We start from the raw sequence: 19,851 nt of genomic DNA on the forward strand, positions 1-19,851 counted from the left end.
CTAAATGAGGTGAGGAATAGTAAGCAAAGAACTTCCTCTTAAGCTCCTTCCAAGTTAAAAGAGAGCTAACTTTATAGTATCTTTTAACATAAAGATGGCAAAAAAATACCTTCTTCTCTAGTATGTAAGACATAGTGGAGAAATAGTCTCAAGCCTATCTATCCATTCCTCACTGGCTCTATTCTCATGGAGCCTTTAAATGATAGAGGATTCAACCTTGTAAATTTTTTCAGTATAAGATCTATGGAGCTCTAAAACTTACTTCTCTTAGGCTATACTAGTTGTACTAGTCTCCTTTATACACTCTCTTCAAAATATTTCTCATCTTCATGCCCATGCACATCCTTATGCATATCACCCTTCATCTCTTCATGACACTTGTAACATCCTAAATTTTAATCCTTAATTAGTCAATGAGATAATCAAGTTTAATTAAATAAAATAGAGTTTGAGGATGGCTAAAAAGTGTTATTGGTGCGTGGTTGTAGCTTGAGCATTAAGTCCAAAGTGAAATTGAGGCACCCAAACTTTAAAGGGAATAAAAAATTCAATAATCCTCTTACTGTACCATGCGTCGTGGCATTTACGGCATGAACAATGGCTCATTACACAGCAAGAAGAAGCCCTTCTTCATCCCATCTGTTGTGGTGCTTAACCAAAATTTTGTGGAGATAAGTCGTGACCTGACTTTAAAAATAAAGGGAAAATCATAAGAGTTAAAAGGAGAGAATGAAAAGAACAAAGAGGGCTCTACTAGGTCTTCATCCTTGTAACATCTAAATTTTTTAATCCTGTAATTAGCTGTTAATTAGGGATAAAGTGATAATTAGTAAATGATTAGTAATTTGGATAGTTGCTTAATAATTTATGTCCTTTAGATATCAATGAACAGATACAAGGGAGAGGATTGTGATTTGGCTTATGCTACATGCATCGCGGCACATAGACTAAAAAAATGACCTCATAAGTAGTGAAATTGGGGGTGAATTCCAAAGATAGAATTAGAAACCACATGAAAGGAAAGGAGAGGAAGCTGAGTTGTACTAGGGCAAGCTATTTTAGAGCCATGGAAGGCGCATCTAATAAGTAGCTTATCGAGCAAGTTACATATAACCCTTACCTTCCATTCTACCCAAATTTTTCTAAATATGAGTTATAAAAAAATTGAATTGGTGAAATTTAATGGGTTTGATTCTTACTCAATAGTAATAAAAAGGTTCTCGAAAGTTAAATTATAACTTTGCAACTAGTTTAGAGCTGAATTATAGAGCTTTAAAACCTATAGGCTCTATTTGAGTAAAATGAGATTAGTTGAGGTGATCTAAAGTGGTAATTAAGTAGTAATAGACTTAGAATGGATAAATAGAAAAGAATGAATGACTAAATATAGCCATAAGTAGTAATTAAGTAGTTTTGGTCAATTTAGACTAATTAACTAAATGGTGCCAATTGTGTGTAGATTGGCATGTCGTGCATGTGAGTTGAGAAAGGAAGCTTATGATGAGCTCTAGTAGTAGTTGAAATCCACAAGTAACCTTTCTAGTGACAGAAGGGTTGAGGTAATCGAATAACTTTCTTTATTAGACTATTTATTGTAACTATGTGTGAATTTGCTATTTAGTGCATGAAATATGTTTTAAACTAAGCATAATTTATGGCATTTTGTGAATGTTGCATGAAATGGCTTTTGATCACATTAAAAGGGTTAAAACATGTGATTTCATATGTTATATATATATATGCTATGTGTTTAGAAAACCTGTATGATAGTGACTTGGAACCTATGATTAGTTTAGAAAGCATAATCATAGGGGTGGGAGTTTACCCATGTAGATTGCAGTGAAAGACTATATGGCATATTCTCCTTGGTGCCTTTTTAGGTGCAGTGTTGGAGAAGATCTCCTTAGTACCTGTTGAGGTGTGGTGTTAAAGATTTGGTACTCCTTAGTGTCTGTGTGATATGATGTTAGACTCAACGACACCCCATTGTGTGTATTAGGGGAAACCATAGTCCAAAAGTGAGATAAAAACACCTTTGGCCAAGTAATTCTACCATTGAAGGTGAGCTTAGGGCCAATGAGAGTGTATATTGGTCCAAGGTGAGCTTATGATTTCAAGTGGGGTTGATTTAGAGGTTCGATTAATAATGATCATGCTATATGCTGTATATGTGGAAAGTGGTGAAAAGTGAAAAATAAGCGAAGAAATGAGTGAAATGAAATGTGTGATTGTGATTTGTAATGAAACATGTGTATATATTATGTTTAATGGTATGTATACATGCTATGCTTTCATATAGTTATATGTGATAGTTGTTAGTAGTGAGTTACTCTGTTATTGAAATTATTATCTCACCCATATGATTATATTTCTATAGGACAAAGCAGTGATCAAGGCAAGGGAAAAGACTTTGGACTGACTTATAGTTATTAAAGCCATGCGAACTCAAAGTATTATGTAATGAACTGAACTTAGAGTCTGGACTGGCTTATAGGAGATTGTATGTATGTTTGAGTTGCGTTTGGTTAAAAATGTAGAAATGCGCAGTGATAATGGTTAATCTTAGCCCATGTGTGGAAATTATGAAATGTGTAATTTGGGTTAAGATTGAGTTGTGATTATGTCATAAATATGGATATATGTAAATTTATGGTAAAAGAGCTAAGTGGGCCAATTGGTCTTAAGTGGTAAAATTTTTGTGAAATGTGAAAATGGGCTGTTGAACAGTCGAATTTTGATATATGTGTATATATGTCATGAAATGTGGTTAATTGGGTGTTAGGTCCTTTTGAACTTAATTCAAGGCCTTATGTAGTCTAATGAGACAATGGGGTCGATTTGAGCGCTTGGGTATGTGAAATTCTTTGAAAAAGTGACTTTCTACACTCAAGCATCTAAATTTTAATTGGATCGTTATATCATGTCCAAACCTATCTCCTTAGCTAGCTTATGAGATAAGTTTTATATAGGCACTTAAATCACTCCGATCAGACGTCGTGTGTGAAAATGGTGCATGCTTAAAAGTTCATCATTTTTGCTATCAAACAACAACAAAGAATCTAGACTGGCGCACCACGGCATATGGTGTCTCATGCCGCAGTGCATGACACAGTGAAGGTTTGGGCTTGTGGTTCTGTGCCATATGCCGTGGCACATGTGTTGTCCGTCGTGGTGTATGACCTAAATTTAGACTTTGTTTATTTGCTATTGAGGCATGCAATGTTTGGTCATGAATGCATATAATGTGTTTCCACTACATATTGTTTGGTGTATTTTGATTTTAATGATTTTACACAATGAGTCTCGAACCCAAGCTTTTCAAATAAAGTTTTGATTACCAATTGTTGTGATTAGTGTGATGATTTGGTTAATCTTCTCCTGTATCGAGTGGATATAGGAAGAGTTACAACATAAACATGTTAGAATGGGAGAACATAGTTGTAAAGCAAAGCATATGAGTGTGGTGAGGAGTTTCCTCATTGTGCCAAGCGTCACGGCTATTACTGAGTACACCGCGACGCATAGTGCAAATTTATGATAAAAAAGGACGTGAAGGGCACATAAAGATAAAGGAAAGGAAAGAGATCTGTAAGTGTGAAGAAGAAGAGCTCTAGTAGTACAAGCATTTTCAGGAGCAAGGATGATGCTTTTAACCTGTTACTTATCAGGTAAGTCTCCTACAGCCTTAATCTTCAATTCTACACTATTTTCTCTTAGTTTAAACTATTAGAAAATTGAATTCAGATTTTTTAAGGGGTTAATTTATTATAGTAATAAAAAGATTCTTTAGAGTTATATTAGGACTTTACGAATGGGTAGAGCTTAAATGGTAAAGCTTTAAAGCTGTAGGCTCAAATTAGTCAAATTTACAAAGAGAAAATAAGTGAGATTTAGGATAAGTGTAACATCCTAAATTTCTAAATCCTGCATTAATATGATTATGGAATGAATTAGTGATTTAATATGAGATTAGGATTCTGAATAATAAAGTGTTATTTTAACTCATTGAGATAATGTGTGTATAGATGTGGGCGGAAGAATAGCATCCTGAAGCAAAACATGTGAGTATGGTGAAGTTTTCCCTCACTATGCCACGCGCCACAATGGAAGATGGATGCGTTACGGTGCTTGGAGTAGAATTCTGATAAATGAGAACATGTCCAACTTGTGAAAATAGAAGGAGAAACAAAGAAGAGAGGGTTAGGTGTGGAGAAGAGAGGGGAACTCTACTAAGGCAATGATTTTTGATAGAAATGATAACATTTCCAACCTGTTACTTATCAGGTAAGTCTCATACTATTTTAGCCTTCAATTGTACCCTATTTTCTCTTAGTTTTAACTATTAAGAAATTGAATTCAAAAGTTTTAAGGAGATGATTTTTTACCCTATAGTAATAGAAAGGTCTTCTGAGACTAAACTAGTACTTTGTGACTGGATTAAGTTAGAACGATAAAGTTTTAAAGCTTTAAGCTTAGTTTAACCTAGCTTAGAAGAAGATAATGAGAGAAATCTAGCTAACTAGAGGTTAGAGCTTGTAATGAGGGGTAATTGGTTATAGTACTTATAAATGAACAGAAATAGAGGAAATGGTAATAATTAGGTGCTAAGCTGCTATAATTGGCACTTTTAGTTAATAAAACAATTGACTTTGGTCACCAGTTGTATGTAGATTCTAGCATGTGACGCATAAATAATAGAAAGAGATTTGAGAAAGGGAATGTAACATGGGAAATCCTTTTTATTAAATAGAAGGGTTGAAGTAACTATATAGTTTATTATGTTATTATCTATTATAACTGTACAGAAGTAATGTTATAATTGTGAAATTATGATTTTGTTGGTTTTTGTGCATGCTTTTGCATTATGAATGATTTTAGCATGAAATTAGATTTGTGAAAAGAAAGTTGATGATTTCTAACTTTATTTGATATGTGTATGTATGGTATGAAAGTGTGGAATTAAGATAAATTGTGTAAAAAGAATGATTATAGGAGGTAGGAGTTCACCCAGGTTATGTGTGGATATATGTATGTGGAGATAGGAGTGAATAACCATATGGTCAGGCTGGCACCATAGGACATTTGGTACAGCATATTATGAGTTGTTACTATGGCTGATCCAGTGCAACATTATATTAGGACTATTACCATGGGACATCCAGGCAGTCTGGCAACTCCCTAGTGCCCATTAAAGTACGGTTAGGAGTCAACGATACCTCTATCACAAGTGTGCGATAAGGGAAACCATAGTTCATAGGTGGGATAGATTACCTTTGGCCAAGTGTTTCTAATACTAAAAGTGTGCTCAAGTCAATGAGTGATTAATTCAGTAGAGCCTATGGTTTTGTGTTAGGGAGCTTTGGATGATTAGTGGATAGATGATCATGCTAGTATGTGAAAATGTGTGAAAATGATTTATATGAGAAATAGTTATGAGTAAAGCTATGTTATGATAAATATATATATATATATATATATGCTATACTTTGGTTTTACTACTTTGGTATGATTGTTTGTGCTAATAAACATTTAATGAGCTATATTGGTTATTGAGATTTTAATCTCACCCATAGTTATTATATTTTTTTTCAAGTTCTAGTAGTGGTAGAGCAAAGGGAAAGGAAACAGGCTAAGTGGAGATTCCTTTAAAAGGCTCATTGTAAGCTAGTGTAATGAAATTGAGTATAGTAGTAGTGGTTTGTATATAAGTTGCCATAAGAACCAACCTTTGTGCATAAACTTGTGAATATGTACGTGTGTGTGATTTTTGAGATCTAGCCCATCATATGTGTATATATATGTATATGGTGAACAAAGACAATATGGGCTAGTGAATATGTTTATATGCGAGTGTGGAAATGTGCTATGCGAGTATGTCAACTTTAGCCTGATATGATCATGAATATGAAAGAAATGAAATTTTGCCAAAAGTGAGCAATGGGTGGTTTACAGGCCAATCATGTGTATGCGTGTTATATTATATATATAATTGGTCAATCAGGTGTTGTTTGTCCAATTGGACGTGGTCAAGGCCCTAAAAGTGGCCAATGACTTATGGTTTTGAATAGTGATGCTTAAGTGGCAAATTTTGACTTAAAACGGTTAAAATATGCTTGAGTGTCCATTTTTCAAATAGGATATCATATTTTACTGAAACTAGTGTCATTGGTTAGATTTTGAAACAAGCTTCGTGTGGGCGCTTGAACCACCCTAATCGGACATTGGATGTGAAAACAACACACTTCTGAAGTTCATATCAGAATTTACTGTCAAATTTCATGTTCTAATATATGTGCTGTGGCTCATGTGATAATGAAGGGCAACATGCTACGGCACATGGTACAAAGAGTGACGCTGAGATCTCTGTGCCATATGCCACAGTACATGTAGCACGAGCTACAATGCACTACCCCTATATTGACTTAATTTGATTAAATTGCACAAGTTTTCTTGTTCTTTGATGTACTTTTGCATGATGCTTTTGTGTGTAAGTTTTATAATTCGAGTAATCTGTTAAATGATTTTGAAAATGTTATATAAGATCCTAAATTTTCAAATAATTGATTTTGAAGTGATTAGCAATTAGAAGAGAATTGTATGGTAGTATCAGTGAGGGCATTACAATAACTATAACATCTTGAATTTCTTAATCCCGTGATTAGTTGCTAATTGAGGGTAGAGTGGTTATTAGTGTGAGATTAAAGATTCAGATGATTACTTGGTGATTTGACTTGTTAGTGTGTTGTATGACTGGGCATGGATGGAAAGAGCACGTTTGAGTCAAAGCAAGTGCGCGTGGTGAGAATAAACCTCACTGTGCCACGCGCCATGGCTTGTACTACATGTACCGCAATGCATAGGTTAAAAAATGCCTTCATAAGTCATGAAATTTCAGAAATTTAAGAAGAGTGAATTTTAGAAACACATGAGAGAAGGAGATAAGAAGGGTTGAGAAGCTAAAACAAGCTATTTCAAGTAATTGGAAGGTGCTTTTGATTGATAACTTATTAAGTAAGCTATGTATAACTCTTACCTTCCATTCTATACAAATTTCTCTGAAAATGAGTTATAGGAAAATTGAATGAGTGAAATTTGAGGGGTTTGATTCTTGCCCAATAGTAATAAAAAGGTTCTTGGAAGCTAAATTAAAGCATTGCGACTGGTTTAAAGCTTAACGGTAGAGCTTTGAACCCGTAAGCTCAATTTGGCCCTTAAAGAGAGAAAGTTTAGTGTAGAAATTATGTTTGAGTGAAATAAGACTGGTTGACGTAATGAAAAGTAGTAATCGGGTAGTAATGGACCTAGAATGGATAAATGAAAAAGAGTTTACGATTGAATATAGCCCTAGGTAATAAATATGAGTTTTTGGTCAAAATGGACTAAATGAATAAAAGGTACCAAATGTGTTCAGATTGGCATATTAGATATGGGAGTAGAGAAAAGAAGCTTGAGATAAGCAGTTGTGGTTGTTGAAATCCACGAGTAACCTTTCTAGTGACAGAAGGGTTGAGGTAACTGAATAACTTCCTTTATTTGACTTTTTATTGTAACTGTATGTGAGTATACTTTATAGTACATGAACTTGTTTTGGATTAAGCCTGATTTATAGCATTGTGTGAATGTTGCATGAAATAACTTTTGATTGAATAAAAGCATTAAAATGGTTGTTTTCAAATGGTATGTTAATATATATGCTATGTATGAGAAAATGTGTAAAGTAGTAATGAGGAACCTTAAATGGTTCAAAAAGTATGATCATAGGAGTGGGAGTTCACCCGAGTAGAGGTGGTGATAATATGGCATGCTCTCTTAGTGCCAGACAGGGTACAGTATTGGAGACAATTCTCCTTAGTGCCTTATAAGGTGCAGTATTGGAGAAGATCTCCTTAGTGCCTATTGAGGTGTGGTGTTGGAGATGGGAGACTCCTTAGTGTCTATGTGATATGGTGTTAGAGTCAACGACACCCCATTATATGTATTGGGGAAAACCATAGTCTATATGTCCGATAAAACATCTTTGGTCGGGTGATTCTACCACTGTAGGTGAGCTCAGGGCCAATGAGAGTGTACATTAGTCTAAGGCGAGCCTATAGTTTCATGTTAGGGTGATTTAGAGGCTTGGTCAATAGTGATCATGCAATGAGATGCCATGGAATGCTGTGTGAAAGTGGTAACAAGTAGGAAATGAATATGTGTTATATGAATATAAATGTAAATGAGATATATGATGTAAATGATATTTTAATGAGATTTAAATGATATACTATACTTTACTTTCATATTGTTACATGTGATAGTCAATAGGAGGGAGTTATTCTGTTACTGAGATTTTTATCTCACTCCCGTGGTTACATGTCTACAAGACTAAGCAGTGATCAGGGTAAGGGAAGAGATTCTAGGTTGGCTTGCATTGTTGGAACCTATATGAACTCAGAGGTTGTGTAATGAACTAAGAAACTTGTGTATGTTTGTATAAATGAGTTGCCATAGGGTTGCATGCATGACTTGAGTAATGATTTTTATGGAATCTTAGCTTGATTATATGTATTTGTGATGAAATGAATCAAGGGGCTATGATTTGAGTATGTTTGTTTTGAATTGTTGTGATTGATGGTGAATCTTAAGCCCAAGTGAGAAGTTATGATGAAATGAGTAATTTGGGGTTAAGATTGTAATGTACATGTGTTATGAATGTGATTGTATATGCTTATGTTGGGGAAAAGGCCAAGTGGGCCAAGCAATGCCAATAAATGGCAATTTGTGTAAAGTTAGAAAATGTAGAAACTAGCCGTAGAAGGCTCAAGTTTTGATATATGAGTATGAGTATGATATAGTGGTCAATCAGGTGTATTAGGTCCTTCTGGACTTAATTCAAAGCTTTGTGTGGTCTAATAAGAGAAAAGGATCGATTTAATCGTTTCAATGCACAAAATTTTCAAAAAAAGTGACTTTTTGCACTCGGGTGTTTAAATTTTGACCGGACTATTAGATTGTGTCTAAACCTATTTATTAGCTAGCTTACAAGTTAAGCTTTGCGTAGGCGCTTGAATCACTCCAATGGGATGTTATATGTAAAAATGGCACACGTTGGAAGTTCATCATTTTTGTTGTCCAAAATGACAGTAGAAATTCAGACAGACAAGCCACTGCATATGGTGTCACATGCCGCAACGCATGACATAGAAAAGTTGAGTGTGTGGCTCTATGCCACAGGCTACGGTGCACATATTGCTTCCATAGCGCACAGACAATTTTTTGACTTGATATTGTGAGTTTAGATGCATGCAATGATTGAGATGGGCATATATGAATCTTTTCCGCTGCATATTGCTCTGATTGCATTGTGATTTGAATGGTTTGTAAAATGAGTCTTGGGCTCAAGCTTTGCAAACATAACATTTAATTATTGATTGGTGTTTTTGATGTGGTAATTCGGTTAATCATTTCCTGTATTTGGAGGATATAAGGGAGGGTTACAATAAGCATGTTGATGTCATAATAAATGGTGTATAGGGTTAGAAAAGTAGAAGTGGATTTAAATAGGGGTAATGATCGCTTTTAGGTGTTTGATTGTGAAAAGTGGTACCATTAGTCAATATGGTAATTGACTCCAAGTTCCCTTATTTGTGTAGATTGTCATGTGTAACGTGTTGAATAGTGGAAGGAACTTGAGTAAGGAAGTGTATCATGGGTAAACTTTCTTAAGAACAAAAGGGTTGAGGTAACTATATAGTTTGTTATATTTATTAACTATTATAACTACATAAAAGTATATGTATAAATGATTTTAATGCTTGCAAGATTTCTGAATATGATCTTTTGCAATTCACATGATTTTGTCATTAAAAAGGTGTTTTGAAATGTTTATCCAATTGTAAAGAGATTTTGAATTAAAGATATATACATACATACATAGATATATATATATATATATGTATAAGTGTAAAAGTACTTATCTATATGTGATAAAGGCATAATCATAATGGATGGGAGTTCACCTTGTGTGTATGTAGGGCTGTGTGTATGTGGAAACAAATCCATATAGTTGAGTTGCCACTATCAGACATCTAGTGCAGTATTATATTAGGACTATTACCATGGGACATCCATGTAGTCTGGCAACTCTCTAGTGCTCATAAGGGTGCAATTAGGAGTTAATGACACCCCTATCATATATGTGTGGGAAGGGGAAAACCATAGTTCAGATGTGGGATAAAATACCTTTGGCCGAGTGTTTCTACTACTGAAGGAGTGCTTGAGTCATCTATAAATTATATATCATTGGAAACATCTTGAAGTTTAGTTTTCAATAAAAACAAGTTTCACATCTAAATTCAACGTAATGTTTAAGATATTATTAAAATAGTGACCAAAAGTCAATATTAAATACTGTATGGAAGCAATATCTCAACATTCAATTTCTAAAATTCATATATTTCTCAATAGAATTTCATTTTGAATAAACCAACTATAATTGAAAAGATTATGGAGTTTAGTTTTAAATGAGATATGTTTCATATTAAAATCATCTATATAGTAAGGGATAGATTAAAAACATGATCAAAGGTCAAATATAATTTTTTGCACAACTCACATTTCAAAGCTTAGATTCAATTGTTCATAAATTTTTCAACTTAACTCCATTTTAAGTAAACAGAACAACTATGAAAACTTTATGGAGTTAGTAATCAAAACATTTTAAAGTTTGTGAGAGATATATGATCAAAGATAAAAAACATGATTATGGAACTCTTTTTCTTAAGAACTTAAACCCATGTTTTGATTTAAAATATCTTAAACCAATATTGCATATCTAAATTAATGAATTTAGCATAAAAGTTTCTAGCCTAATGATATTACACCTATCAAGTCCAAGGGCTTTTAAGATGCATCCAAGTTTATATAAATGTATTCTTCTTAAGCTCTTCTAATATAATCTTTTTCTTAATCTTTATATTCTTCAATCATGAGTATAGCATGCAAATGATCACTTTAGTTTCTTCCTCTTCATGCTGACTCTCATCTTCACTTTAGATAATTTTAAATGACATATCATGAAGAAAATGGTTAGTCCAAGTGTCAATATACATATAAGTATAGATATGAAAATTATGATACTATGCATATGAAAAGCCTTATATCCAATATATAAAAGATAATATTTTAAATACCCTTTGGATATAAAAGTAATATGGAACAATATAGGTACAAACACTTTAAAACACTTGTTTTATACTTATAGTTAACTACTATATATATAAAGACAATAGAGGCATAAGTATGGTTGACTAATCTATATTTTTATCATCAAAACTTAAGCTAAATATAATGGCTCAAACCATTATGCCCAACATAGTTGTTCGGCCAATTGTTTGACTTATAAAAAATTACCAAGCCACATGTCATCTCTTCATTTGATTCTCTCATTTGTGACTCCACCTTTTCTTCCTTGTAGATCTTTCAATAGTAGTGACCTGTGGCATCCCAAGTCATTTTTGGTGACTTTGACAATGGCAAACACAACAACCACAACCTCTAACTCTAGAAATCATGATAGCTGCAAACACGGCATCCTCCTATTGCAGTGAAGCAAAACTTGTTACAATGCTCGAACTAGATTTCAGTAGTATTTTTTCAACAAGTTGACATTGGAGGCATCTCAACACTAATATTGCAACATTCTCTAGCAACATGACAGTGGTGCAATGGCATTAACTTCTAACAACCAATAGCTTTGCCATAACACACTCAACCCTATCAATAGCCTTAAACTTAAGGATTATATAAAGGAAGTGGATGGAATTCTCCATGAACACCATCATATAGCCCTTTAATCTTACCAACAAGGTTATTGTCAAGCATGAAAAAGGAACAATGAGAGGCATCAAGATGACCATCAAGGATTGCAAGGACTTGTTGCAATTTGCGATAGCAAAACTGCAAGCATTAGGCCTGGAGAAGAGAGAAGAAGGATGTTAAGGAAAGAGAGTGAAAGAGAAGCTAAAGGGTTAAAAAGAGAGGGTCAAGGAGGGAGAGAGATGATATAAATGGGCCCCACATTGCAAAATAAATGAATGTTAGTTGAAAATAAATAGGAGATGTGAGATGCTCCTTTTTTAATAGTTTAGGATTTATTGCATTACCTTACAATATAGGCTATTCAATATTCCTTAGAAAATATAGTTCGTGGCTAAATTTGTATCTATACCCAAAATTAATGATGACTGTTAATGACAACCATCATTTTTGTTTCTAGTTATTTTTGATAGAAAGGTTGCTTGGCAGAGCCATATTCATGTGAGGGGGCACATCTACCCCCTTGCATAGAAAAAAATTATATATGTGGTAAGTAAAATTTGCAGCCTGTACTCTTTATCTTGAGAATTTTGAACATCTTCTAGACTTCATAGAAAATATTTGGGGTTCAAAAATTTTAAATATATAAAATTTTAATTCATATTTCATAATTTAAACCAAAAATTCTAAGGGAAAATTATATATAGGTACCATAGAGTAAATTTATTTACAAATAAATTTTAAAAAATTCAAAAACTCACAACTAGGTCCCTTGGGACTTGAGTGTAATTTAAAATTGAGATAAAAAGATATAATGCCCCTATTAAATATATATAATTTACATTAGTCAAAAAAGTTTACAATTATTTCATCAGTAATTTATAACTATAAATTTAAATTTTTACAACTGTAACTTCATATATCTAATAATTAAACTAATCAATTTAATTATTGAATATGTGAAGTTACAAGTGTAAAAAATTAAAGTTATAGTTGTAAATTATTGATAATGTAGTTGTAAACGACTAATGTTAAACTTTGTTGGTAATACATGATTATTTAATTATTAGATATGTGAAGTTACAGTTGTAAAAAGTTAGAATTATAGTTGTAAATTTCAAATGAAGTGTTGTAAATTAATTATTGACGATGTAATGTATGTTTAATAGAGGTATTTGTCTTTGCAGTCTAATTTCAAATTACACTAGTTTCAAGAGACCTGATTGTAATTTTTAAATTTCACATAACTTATTTATAAATAAGTATGTTCCATAGGAACTATTCATAATTTCCCAAATTTTAAACTCATTAGACATATTATGAAAAAAGAATGGATCAAGTAATTGTTTATTTTATAAAAAATCCAACCACAATAAATTAAAAAAAATGTCATGTAATTTTTCTTTTATTTCAAATGCAAACTCTATATCAACCTTCCCAACTTATTTTTGGCCAAGCAAAAAAAAAAATCTCTATATTTTTTCCAAATAAAAATATGCATAATTTTACTTTGAAAAAATGACAATAAAATTCTACCAAAATATATAAATGATAGTCAAGTCCCTTAAAATATTATAATTTCTCTAAAGTCCCTGAATACCTTTTGATATTAATAGTTTTGATTAAATGACTAAATTGCTCCTTTTTTAAAAAATATCAAGTCAAAACTATTGTTTATGTAGTTAGAGCATTTCTTTTGTGTATCACAGAAATTGAACAATAAATCACAACTTCCTATGTGAAAAATTTTTTGTCATTAAAGTTTAAAGTCTGAAAATTACTAGTCACAACTTTTTTTTAAACAATTATAATTTTATTTTATGACTTGTAAATATTGAACAAGAAGTTATAACTTTCCATGTGATATTTTTTTTATCATTGAAATCCAAGTTTTGAAAATAATTAGTTACAACTTTTGTTTAAACAATAATAACTTTTATCCTATAAATCACAAATATTGAATAGAAAATCACAACTTCTTACTTGAAATTTCTTTTATCATTCAAGTTCAAGTCCTGAAAATAACAAATCACAACTTTAGTTTAAGCAATTACAACTTTTATTTTGGAAATTAAAACTATTAAATAAGAAATCACAACTTCTCACATGAAATTTCTTTTATTAAACACAGACAAATTTAGTTATTTAACCTAAAATCATTAATGCCAAAAATAAAATTAAGGATTTAAGAGGAAAAATGGCATTTAAAAGGACCTCATTGTCATTTATATATTTTGATAGCATTTTATTGCCATTTTCCCTTTTACTTTTGTTATTATATTTTATTCTTGCCTACGTAATTATTTTTAAAAATTAATATCATTTTTAATTATCAATTTTTGAATTGAGTTGTCTTGCATCTCCACACTTAGTCATGGCTCCACAATGACGATTGCTTTTACAGCAATCATTGCAAAAACACAACAGCAATTCAAAATAAGAAAAGTGACAAAGAAGTCTCAAAATAATCAATTAATATAAATTAGGTCTCAAGTGTCTTTAGAAATTGACAACTCAATTTCTCAATTTTGCAATTGTGTTGTGATAAATTTGCAATATTTTTCAAAATTTAACATGGTTGAAGAATAAAAAATTATTTTTTCGTTAAAATCACAATAGAGTTGCAAAATTAAAAAATTGAGTTGTCAAATTTCTAAAATTTACTACTTAAAATTTAATTTAAATTAATTAATATTTTTAAGACCTTTATGTCATTCTCCCTTCAAAATATAACAAAATTCTAGAACTTAGAGGAAGTGGAATATTCCTGATACGCTGCATTTGAAAGGAGAAGAATATCTCTCCTAAGGAAGAAACACATCCTTACGTGACTTATCTTTACCAGAGAATTCGGAATAAAGTATTTTAGCAATATCATGTGATTTCGGCCAAAAGAAAAAAGAAAAAGAAAAAGAAAAAAGCAATATCATGTGAAGTGAAGAGTATAAGAATGCATAAGACACGTGTACGCATTACCACCACTCCATGCCTCGTCCATTTGTTGCCCATGACCATGGAATGAGGGGCATTTTCCTTTTTCCTTATTCTCATTTTCCCTGTTAGCTTTGATCTAACAATATTGAAAAGAAAATGAGGGAAATGAAGAGTAAGACAAAGGACAGAGTCGTCTCCCCATGACCATAAGCTTCCTCACCATCTCATTTTCTTTTTAACTGAATTATTCAGTATATCTTGAGCTTGCAGACACACTTTAACAAGAGACAGGTTCTTCCAAACTAGTCAAAATCGAGCTTGGTCAGACTACAAAGGAAAACAAAGTTTTCTTACCAAGTATTTTTAGCGCGGTCGCATTTGTGCAAGATTTGAACTCAAGATCTCTATATTTTGTTAGTTGAACCAAGTATTTTGTGATCACCATTTCTCCTCTTCCCATCAACAAGTCATGGGAGTCGGATTCCCTCACCAGCGTCCCTCAGCTGAAAATTTGTACCGCTTAAATTTAATATCAATGATTCAAATTTAATATTTTATTTTATATTTTATATTTGCTAATATAAAAAATTATAAAATTAATAATTTTTTTAATAAATTTGATTGCTAGTTTAGCTTTAATATAGATGGTCTAAGTATAATAATAAATTTTTATAAATTAACTATTCATATACATTTTGGATGGTAAATTTTTAATATTAAATTTGAATAATTCATATTAAATCTAAACTATCCAAACTAGTGATGATATTTATTTAAAAAATTATTTATATAAATTTACTATCTAAGATATAATTTGGACAATGTAAGCTTTAAGATTAAAATTTTTATAATTTTTTAATATTAAATTTGGATTATATATATATATTAAATTTGGGTAGTCCAAACTAATTATAATATTTACTAAATTTTTTTATCAATTTTATAATTTTTTATTTTAATAAATATAAAATAAAAAATATTAAATTTGGATAGTCAAATTTTCACTAAACCTCCACTAAAGAACAGTGGAGGATTCCCTCACAGGAGGGGAGGGAATCCGACCCCCAGTAAATGACATCCATTAGTTAGACTCATGGACACAAAATTAATATATAAATTATGCGTACTTCATAATTTCTTATTTACTTTTGAATTTTTTTACACTTTTTAAAATTTTAAATTTGTTATTAATATTATGATTAGTAAATGTCCATAACTTCATAGCTTCTTAGAATTCCATCTTATGGTTAATGTCATTATACCATATACCTCTTAAATGGATGGTTTTCTAATGTTTATTCCTATAACCTCCAATGGCTTCATGTTGCACCATAATGTAGAATAATTTTATTTATAAAATTGTAACTCTTGAATATAGGGTTAGAGGCCTATAACTTGTGGCTTAGCACAAAGGATTGTATACTCATCAAAATTTATATGAATGTGAATTCTCCCTATTTCCTATATCTACATTTTTCTCTTACAGGTTTGTAATAGTGATTTTAATATTTATTGATATTTTAAATTCATGTTTTTGAATGGCCAGTAATCATATTATTTTTGATCATGTGATTAAATGGCTAGAAGCCTTATCACTTTTGATAATGATCTTTTATAAAAGATCACTTTATAGTTCTAATAAATATAAAAAAAATTGTTGCTATAATCATAGCCATGAAGGCTAATAATCCAAACATTTGATTGGACTAAAAAGCTTTGATTGCATTGAAAGTTTTCTTTTCTTTTCTTTTCTTTTGTTTTTTTTTTTTTTGCTATCATCTTGAAGGCTAATAGCATATAAAAGAATCTTATTGAAAAATAATAGCAGTCTTGAAGACTTATTAAAATGTTTATTTTATTATGATCATATCACACATGTTTTACCATATATGTTAAAATCATGATATTTTGCTATTGTTATTCAAATCATGAGCAATGATTACAATATGGCTAGAAGCCATTTAAGCAAATGAATATCAATTTTATTGAAAGCAAATGCCAAAGTGGTTAGTGGATATGAAATCCAAAAAGAATTATGAGATATTAAAAAAAATATCAAGAGTAGTATGGAATCAAATAGATCAAAAAAAGCAATTATTGATCATATTATGATATTAATATATTGTGTCAATTTATTTTTAAACTGAAAAATATGGAAATTAAATATTATTTGTTTGAACTTTAAACATTTATCATGATACCACTAGAAATTTGATAATTAACTTTCACTTACCTTTATTGATTCAGGCTCTTGTACTTTACTTTTTAAATGTTATTTAACATTTCTAATCTTTGTTTTCTAGCCATTGTTATGTGGAATTACGGAAGCTTTGACATTATGTGTCATTGCCTTTGATAATGTGCATCAAAGAACTTTAAACCAGTATTGCAAGACATATTCCTATTTTTTATTTTTAAAAAATTATCATGATAGTAGACATATATATTGCAATTAAACTTGTTGTTTGTGATACTTGAGAAAAAATATCTTTGTGTATCACATTTGAATAAGGAGAATGAGAAATTGTTTAATATCATGAGAAATTTTATTGAGTAGTTGATAGTTGATGTTGATGAACAAAATCATTTTTGTGATATTTTGAAGTTATATATGTGTGTATTGCAAGTTAAATTCAACAGTGTAATAATTATTCAATTTTATAATGTATATGATATGTTGGATTGTATTTGCTTTTGCATTCTTCTCAACTTTTTTTTCTTTTCATTTTACCCCTACATGTCATAAATTAAATGTAAATTCTTTGAACTTTGATCTTTGTAGTATATTTTTATGTTAGTCATTACGGATTTTTTCAAGTTCTGTTGAATTTTTTTAATTTATTAATTTAAGAAATAGATTTTGGAATATTACAAAATATATACACACATATACAAGAAACACTGATTATATTTTCAATAAGGGGATTTTTGAGAAAACATGTGACCAAAGAAATTGATATATTTCCATATTCATATTTTGAAACATATTAATACTTTGAATATACATAAAAAGTAAATTAAATTGAATATCGTAATTGTGAGTAATGATAATATATACTTATGGATATATTTATGTATGTTAGCAAGCAATTGTAGTAGAGCTTTGCTTTGCTAGGAGTCTGAGGATAATAGTTCAATTGATTGAAATTCGTGATCATTAGTGAATGGGGAAGCACTTGGGCCTCCAAGTGAATGACATATTATTTTGGCTATTATATGTGTGTGTGTCTGTATTATTACTTGTCTTTGAAATTTGAAAAAGATAAAAAAATAAGAGGGGTATACTTGCTTAACTCACACTTGATGTTTAATTTTTTTTTAAACAAAATCCCAAATTTTCACCATTAAAAAATTAAACATTATTTAAAATAAGACTAAATCAAAGTTATGGAATTTATGAAAGTATAAGCTACTAATCGTTTGAAAAAGATTGCAAAAAAGAAAAGCAAAAAAATCATTTTACAAAATTAGAAGTCATTCGCCGCAGTCAATGATGCATTCACCACAATGGATCGGACCACACTGAGCCCAATTTGATTTACCTAACAGTCAATGTTCTACACATAAACGGTAAGGGTAATTTGTTCTGAATTTCAAAGTTTAAAATCCAGAATGTTGTGCAATAGCTTAGGGTCTATATATGGTGCTCATTAACTAATGACATATTAGTAAGGGAATGCCACATCAATATTTGACTAAGCTCTACAAAGTCAACATTGATGGCATTATCTTTAAGTTACTGGTAGGAGTAATTTGCTCTAAATTTAGAAATTTAGGATTTATTTTACACATTTTAAGAATTTAGGATTTAAGGTGTTTTTCATGTAATACTTTAGGGTTTAGAATGTTCGTTAACCCATAATTCTATTCATGAAATTCTAACTCTTGAGTATAGGGTTGGAGGCCAATAAATTGAGGCTTAGCACAAAGGGTTGTATACACATCAAAATTTACATGAATATGTGAATTCTCCCTATTTCCTATATCTACATTTCTCTCTTGCTTCTATTATATTGTTCACATCTCTTTATACTTTTATAACAGATTAAACATTATATATGTTGAGAAAATTCTAACTCTAATTACAAGTTAATATCATTTCACTCCGTCCATAACTTTTTTTCTCTTCTTAAATAAAACTATAAATCAACGTAACTTTCTTTTTTAATTTAAAATTAATATGGCTCTTGTGTTACAAGAATTCTTTTAAAAGTCTAAGCCCCACTGTTCATATATAATTTATGAAAATAGCATGATATAAATTTTAAATTATATTATAAATTTTATATATATTTCTAATTTATCACTAAAGGGATAAATTCAAGATTTTATCAAGTAGATTGCTTAATAAGACAAAAGAAGAAGAAACCGATCAAATTAAATAAACAACAAATAACAATGTAAAATGTGATTTTATTGTTTAAAAAATAATAAAAATGAAACTGGTAGTCAGTATTAAAAAAATAAACGATGATATATATTATATTACACACAATTTTATTTGAGCTTGGTCTCGAGTGCTCACTAGAACCTCTTTTATCAACAAGGGATTTAAACCAATGATTGTGAATTATGGGTTAAATCATTACCAAGTATGCCAATGTTTATGGGTTATATATATATATATATATGTATGTATGTATGTATTATATTGTTGATCTCTTGTTGCTGAAAATATATCAAATCCCTCTTTTGATGAATTTTAGACCCAAAAAAAAAATTCAAATGCAACAAGTCCACGCGTTCAACGAATATCTTATTTGGCATGATTATCAGAAATTTTATCACATAATACTTAGAATGTAACAAATTAATGTCAAATTAATGTACGGGATGAAGAGTCTTCTAATAGTGAGGATTGTTCTGTATTTTTAAAGGAAAATATATTTTAATAATTTTTAAGTATTTATGAAATTTAATATTTGTAATTGAAACAATCAATTGAATGAATGGACTCTCCCGAATCCAAATAAAACATATTAAAAAACATGAACATAAATTGTGGTTTTGTCGTCAAGTAAATATTGGTCCCCAAAGAGACATTCAACAGCACAAAACAAACGTGTGACGCAAATTAAAATTACAACATGAGAGACATCAAAACCTCCACGAATCCTCTTT

Source organism: Prosopis cineraria, unplaced genomic scaffold (genome assembly GCF_029017545.1).
Source record: "Prosopis cineraria cultivar Desert tree isolate PC_DT_omini unplaced genomic scaffold, ASM2901754v1 PC5, whole genome shotgun sequence".
NCBI lineage: Eukaryota > Viridiplantae > Streptophyta > Magnoliopsida > Fabales > Fabaceae > Prosopis > Prosopis cineraria.